Source organism: Choloepus didactylus, chromosome 3, assembly GCF_015220235.1.
Source record: "Choloepus didactylus isolate mChoDid1 chromosome 3, mChoDid1.pri, whole genome shotgun sequence".
Lineage (NCBI taxonomy): Eukaryota > Metazoa > Chordata > Mammalia > Pilosa > Megalonychidae > Choloepus > Choloepus didactylus.
This window is the reverse complement of record NC_051309.1, coordinates 84,804,483-84,812,210: the sequence shown is the minus strand read 5'-3', so window position 1 is coordinate 84,812,210 and position 7,728 is coordinate 84,804,483.

Sequence of the window (7,728 nt, the reverse complement as noted above, 5' to 3'; positions counted from 1 at the left end):
TGAACTCCTCAGGAAACAATCTGGCAACATCAATGAACTCCTCAGGAAATGCTTCACTGGTTAGCCAAAGAAGAAGTGAAGGTCCTCTATCTGTCTCGCTTAAAAGTCTTCAGCTGATTGGATTAAATCCATCTGATTGCATTCTCTCATTGTGGAAGACATGCCCTTCATTGACATAATCAGTCACAGCTGCAGCCAATTGACTGATGATTTACTAAACCAGCCTTCTGGTTTAGTAAGCAACCACAAATGTCCTTGCAGTAATGGTTAGGCCAGTGCTTACTTGACCAGACACCTAGGTACCATCACCTGGCCAAGTTGATGCATGAATCTAACCATTACACAGAGGTTTTCCAGATACCATTGGCCTTCCTTCATTGGAGGTATACTCATGTTGATGTCTTAATTTGGACATTTTCATGGCATTCAGACTATAAATTTGTAACCAAATAATCCCCCTTTATAAAAGCCAGTCCATTTCTGGTGTTTTGCATAAAGGCAGCATTAGCAAACCAGAACACCATATGACCTGGAAATCCCACCTCTAAGTTATACACACAAAGAGAGTGAAAACAGATACTTGTACACCAATGTTTATAGTAGCATTATTCACAATCGGCAAAAGATGGAAACAAACCAGTATTCATCAACAAATCAATGGATAAACAAATGTGGTATATATGCATAATGGAATATTATTTGGCTGTAAGAAAGATGAAGTTATGAGACATGCTGAAACATGGAAGAACCTTGAAAATGTGCTTAGTGAAATAAACAAGACACATAAGGACAAAAATTGCTTGATACCACTTATAAGATAACTGGAAATAGCAAATTTTCAGAGATAGGAAGCAGACTGGAGGTTATTAGGGGATGGGAGAGGGGAGAATGGAAAGTGTTTGTAAACAAAACAAAAAAAATGTAAAAGATTGAGAAATCACCCTCTATGCCTCAGAAAAAAAGAAATCTCCCTGACATCCTACTATCTTCCAATCCATTATACTCTCCCCTTCATAGCAAAACTTCTTGAAAAAAATTATCTATAGCCTCTGCCTCTATTGCATCACTTTCCATTTTCTCCTCAACCAATTGCAGGCAATGTTCTCCCCTTCTATCTACTGAGATTGCATGTCAAGATCAATAATGACTTGTATGTTTTCACTTCCAGTGGTAACATTTCTGTTCTCATCTTTTTAGACTTCTTCTCAGCATTGAGCATCGTTAGCCATTCTGTCCTCGTGGAAAACTTCTCTATTTTGGGCTCTAAGATACTTTACTCTTGTTTTTCTCTTTCCTTACTAAACATTCCTTTGCTGACCACCCTCCCCTCTCTACCCCCCTCCACCCTCTCATTTGCTAGACTTGAAGTATTGGAAAGCCTCAGAGTTTAGAGCTAGGGCTACTTCTCTACTTTATCTCTACCCTCTCATTAGGTGACTGTGTGCAGTCTCATAGCTTTAAAGAATACCTATATTTCATTGATTCAGAGATTTTTTGTTTAAGCTTGAACATTACTCCAGATTAATTTTTAGATCCAATTGATATCTTGATAGTCCCACTTGAATTTCCAATATGCATCTCATTAACATGCCCAAACAAAACTTCAAAGACCTGCAAAACTTGTCCTCACCTTCTTTTTACCGTATCAATAAATAGCACCACAATCCATCTCATTGCTCAAGCAGATATTTAGAAGTCCTTTCTTTTCCTCTCTTCCTCTACCTAATACAAGTCTTGTTGGTTCTACCTCTGAAATATCTCCTGAACCCATGAGCTTCTTTCTATCCCCTAGTTAGAAACTAGATTGCTACTAACATTGCTTGCCTTTCACTCTTACCATACTGCAATTCCTTTTTCACACATTAGCCAGAGTGACTTTCTCTAAAATGGAATTTATGTCATACAACTGCTCCATTTAAACCTTCCAAATGAAAAGCCCTAACACTGGCATCCAGTGTCCTGTATAATGAGGGCTGTTTACTTCTGTCTTCATCTCTTTATACACTTTATCCACCACACGCCAGACACACTTGCCTTACTTGGGTCCATCATGCATGCAAAGTTCATTCTTCCCCTGTGGCTTCTGCACTTGCTGGGTGGCACCTTGCTGAGATGCTTTGGATGGCTGAGTACATCTCATCATTCAGATGCAGGTGTATGTGGCAGTTCCACGAGAGGTTTTTCTTGAGTATTGTCTATGTAAACTGACTCTAATTCCACTCTATCACTTTAGCCTGTTTTATTTTCATCATAGCACTTATTCCTATGTGAAATTTCTTGTTTGTTTATTTGTTTCTTGTCAGTTTCCTCTTGACAACAAAGAACTTCCTGCTTTGTTCACCATGGTATTACCAGTATAGAATTAGTGCTTAACATTTGGTAGATGTTCAACACATTTGTGGAATAAATCAACAAATAAATGGTCCAAATAATTATTTCATTATTTTTTTATGGCCCTTGATTTTCCCTAATATCACCCCATATCCAGTCAGGTCAAATCCTGACAATTCTTACTTTATGATATCTTATTTTTTAAAATAGCAAACTTTTGTTTTATTTTCACCAAGTACATCCTCCCTTATTAGAGCACAGATAATTCCTGGTTTAGGACTATAATTTAAAAAGCAAAAAACACAACTCAAGCAGAGTTGGCTGTAGAAAAACTTAACTCATGGAAGTGCATTGATTGAGACTAGGCAAAATTGAAGTAAATACACACTCGCTATAACAACTATAATTTAGTCCTAAAGGAGTAAATGATCCTCTACCCAAAGTGTAACATTAAATGGGGGTAGAGTGGGAAAGTTGGCAATCTGTGTGTTTTATCTTGCTATTAATACAAGATGGATGATGCATTCTTTACAAAAGTTGTCTCATTAAATGTGCTTTAGAAACAAAATTTTATTTAATATTTTGACAAACCCATCCCACATTCCTTAGATTAATTTCTGTATAAATGCTAATTTTTATATTGCTAATCATTGTAATGCTATAGCTAAACCATCTAAATATTAGTTTATGTAGTGTTGCTCAAAAGATCTACAAACAAGGTTCTACCTGAAAAAAAGGAGCTTTTTTAAAGTGAAAATAAAATGGAAGAAATAAATAATGTTCCAAATGAATGGCACTTGGCAAATTGCCTATAACAAATAACAGATTTAGATAGAGTATCAGGTTTATTGGTTTCTCTCGTGAGGATAAAATGCTTGAGGAAGATCTCAAGAATACCATCCCCTCCCTCCAAACCTTTAGCTTCTACATAGTATCAGATGTTAAAAATGGTATAAAAAATAAATGCTTTTAAATGTCCTTAACCCTGCTTCTCTGCTACTTTCATCCAATGTGGGGAAACCCTATGACTGCACATTGGTAACTTCACAATTGATAACTCCATTCATGCTCCTGTAACCATCCCAAATGTCATTCTATTTTTTAATGGTTCTTATGATAGAAATTCTGATGGTAAATTCCAAGCAGGCTATGAGGTTACCACCACTATGAACTGCTTGAATGAGGCAGCCTTCCACAATTTCCTTCTGCCAAGCAGGATGACCTCTCTGCTCTTAGCTGAGCCTGCTTTTTATCTGAAGGGAAGTTTATTCATAGCTTTATTAATAAGAGATATGCTTTTGGTGCAATCCATGATTTCGGCCTGTGACGGAAACAAAGATGATTCCTCACTTCTTCTGGTACTCTAATTAAAAATGGACAAGTAACAGCAAGTAATAATAAATAAAATAATTAAAATAAATGTTTTTAGACAAAAATCTAAATCCATCTACAAAGCAAAACAGCAAAATTTGTATTGACTATTATTATAAGGCACTCTTCATTAGTGGTAATATCCCTTAGTACGTACCCAGGATAGAAACAGAATATTTCTGGTACAGTAGCAATCCTTTCCTATACTTTTCCTAAATATTATAAAATTCCAAAAATACATAAATATTCCTTGTGCCATGCATTATGCACCAGTTTGGGACAGACTGATGAGGTCACGGCTTCCACTTTAACAGGTAAACACTGCACCCCAAAAGTTCTGCCATCTATACACAGTGTATGGTGAGAACTCCAGAGAGATGGCAAACCACCTCCAAATTGAAAAATTTGTAACAGAATGTCTTCAAATTAAAAGAGACGGGGATATGGAAAGGGGAGATAGATAGTGTAAGAGAATTTTTAAATAATACTGCTTAGGAGTGTGTATTTTAAGGTAGCTACTGTACCTTCTCTATCATTTATCCTGATCTTGAATAACTGCATGTCCATGCAAAATAAAATCTCTACTTTATAGGAAGAGGAGCAGTCTGTTAGGAATAGCATATTCTGTTAGGGGAAGATGCAATGACATCTCTTTCATAAGTGCCATTTTACTTGGTGAGTCTTTTGGCTGTATCACTGTATTTTATTTCAACTTCCTTATCACTGGAACAGGTATTGGTGAACTCATCCCTACCGTAAACATTAGTGAAGTATCTCCACATCCCAGCTATTCCTTATGGGATATCAAAGTTGTGATACTTTTTGGTTACCACCTTGACAATTTTGCAGTTTGGGCAGGAACTCACAATCAGCTAATATCATTTCATTGCTATCCAGAAATTTATGTGTAGAAAATGTAATGTCCTCCATACTATTCTCATGAATTTCATCACGGAGGGGAGAATTCATTATTAGTCCAGTTTCTGAAGTGTTTTCAAGAGACCCCTCTCCAATGCTTCATTAGCCTCTGGCTTGAATTCTTGATACATGCAGAGAATTTGGCAAAGATGTCCATTCTGGCAGTATTTGATTCCGGATGTTTGGGTGAAAGCTTTACGTACTGGCTTCTTCAAGAAATTCCTCAGTCTTTTTTTTTTTTTCATCCATTTTGACATCATTGTTAAAAGTTTTAAGTGGTGGGTGGTCCTGGGAGCCAAGTTCTTTAGGTCTGCAGGCTTCCTTTTCAGGTCACCATGTAACCATCAGAAAACACGGTCCTAAATAGTCATGCCCGCCTGATCCCACATTAAACAGGAACAAATCTCTTTGCTTTGGTGAGAAGCTGAATTTATTGAAGATACATCAACAAAGAACTGGAGGGAAAAAAAACTTTACAAGACCAGTTCAGAGTGAGAAATAGTTTGGGCTTTTATAACCCCAAACATACAAAGAAATGGCCAGGATCCAGAAGAAAGTAGAAGGGAAAAAAAAAAAAAAATAGAAGAAAAGCTGTTTGGTTATGTGTCCTGTTATCTTGAAGTCCTCCCTTCATTTAGGCTTGTTTTTCAAGGAGAAAAAAGCACAGGATATCAGACCACATGGTGATATCCCTTGCATTCTCCTGCAGTCAATGCTGGGAGAGTTTCTGGGAACAGAAAGTAACTTTTTTGTTGTTGTTGAGATTAGACCAATGAGCTATTTTAACAGGGGATTTTTATGTTTAAAGGAACTCAAGGCTGCTTGAGTGAGGTGATCATAATAAATTGTTTTCTAGCTACCGAAGACTATACTAAGCATTTTCCAGCTAAATCATTATATTAAGTATTTTTTTTTACCAGTTTGATCCAGCTATCAAACTGTCATGACACTAAATACAACTCCTTTGAGCCAAGAATCACAAAGAGTCTCTGGGAAAAGGGGCCGTTTCCTATGCTTTCACCATCACTGTCAGCCTTGACGAAGAGCCTGATGATAGACTCTTGGTCCTCCGCCTTCAGCCCATTCAGTGGCATCTGCAAGGTCATGGCCAGCTCAGCTGGGCTCCATTGACTGCAGCAGCTGCTGCTCCAGGGCTGCTCTGGCTGCCAGCTCCCTCCACACTGCACTTCCCTCAAGAGTCCTGCATCAAATTCGTCTTGGCCCCGTAGCCTATGATATCTTTTTATTTATCAATTCATTCTCATTCCTAGAACTGCCATTCTAGCCCAAATCCTTATGACATGCATTCTTTGCTGCCTCCTTGAAAGTTCTTTTTTCTCTCCATCCACATGGAGACAGGCTAGTATAATGGTAAACACATGGGTTCTGTAGGGCAGACTGCCTGGGTTTCAATCCCAGCCCTACCACTTGTTTGTTATTTGACCTGGGCAAATTATTTGATCAGTCTGTATCTCTGTTTCTTCATTGGTATAACGGGAATAATGAAAGTACCCATCTCATAGACTGTTAGGAAGAATCAGTTGAGTTCATCCTTGCTACACATTTGGACCAGAGCCTGGAAAGCAATGACAGTGGTTAATTGCTGCCCTGCCTTTCCAATTAACCTTTCTAAAACACTGCTCTTCTCATATCACTTCCTTACCCATCATGCTCTGCAACCAGGGATGAAAAGCTTTCAGTGCCTTCCAGTTCCCAAAGAATGAAGATTGTTGGTTTGTCCTTCAAGGTTTTCTTCAATACAAAGTCCCTACAACTTCCTTTATATTACCTTCCTTCATTGCATCTTATAGACCCTTCCACTCAGTCCAATTCATGGTACACATTTTTTTTTTTTAATTTCAGTTAACATTTACTAAGCACATATATTGGAAGCAGGTATTGTTGCTGGATATATAAAAATCTAATAATATTGCTTTTACCTTCAAATTCCTCAAAGTCCCCTAAAGCACTTATATCATCAGGGTTCTCTAATTATAAGAAATAGAAATTAACTCGAAAACTTACAGAAAAAAGAATAAGTCTTAATGAATCCAAGGAAAAGCCAGAGGGGGGAAAATAGATTCAAAAAGGATAAGAACCAGAGATACTAAGTTATAGGAACTAAAGAATAATATTTTTAGAGTCCAAATACCAGGAAGAGTCAATATCAACAACTTTTTGTCCTTGTGTCACTCTTCTCATGTCAAATCCCAGAGAAGTGACATTGAATAAACCTGACCTGGACCACATGACCACCTCTTTACTAGGGGAAGGCAGAGTGATTCATGGTCTCATCCACATGATATCTAGAAGAGGAAGGATAACTCCATGAAACAAATGTACGCTGGAAAGGGAAAATATATTGATAGCCATTATAGAAATAATAACATACATGTGTATCATTAAACTATTCTTACATCTCATACTGTTCTTCAAAATTACACTGTGAAATAGAGATGATGAATATAAAGCTCAGATTTGTTAAGAGGTTTGACCAGTGTCTGGCAGGTGGTTGGAGCTCAAAAATAAGTTTAGCTCCAAGTCCAAGATTCTTTCACCCCTACCTTAGTTGCCTAGTCTTCTTTCCTAGCTTTCTCTTCCTACCCATTCATTTCACTTCCCTAAGCAAGCCTCTTTTCAAGATACAGTTCAAGCCTTCCTTCTTTCCTGGTGCCTTCACAAGCTGCCCCAGATTTCAATTATCACTTCTTTCTGGGAACTTCTACAGAAATTATAAATTCATACCTGGCATTCAGGATTTAGCATCATCTTCTTGATTGTAATTCGCATATTTTTAGGTAAATGTTCTAAATCCCCAAGAAAATAATTCAACAGTAGTCTCCTTGTAGAGCAGAACTGTTGTATTTTTAGAACTTCTCTTAGCATACCCCTGGTAGAAAAATCTCCATGAATGTTTGCTGGTTCTTAGAGGAAATGGGTATACTTCCCTGCACATGTCTTTTGTGTCTGGTCTCCTCTTCAATGGGGCTTAATTCTCCCCACCCCAATAGCACCAGGGATTTGGCTTAGGCAAGAAAACCAAGGGTATTATTACCAGGAGATCCAGGAGTATCTCCTCTAAGACGTTGTCATCAACACCTTGTAAGG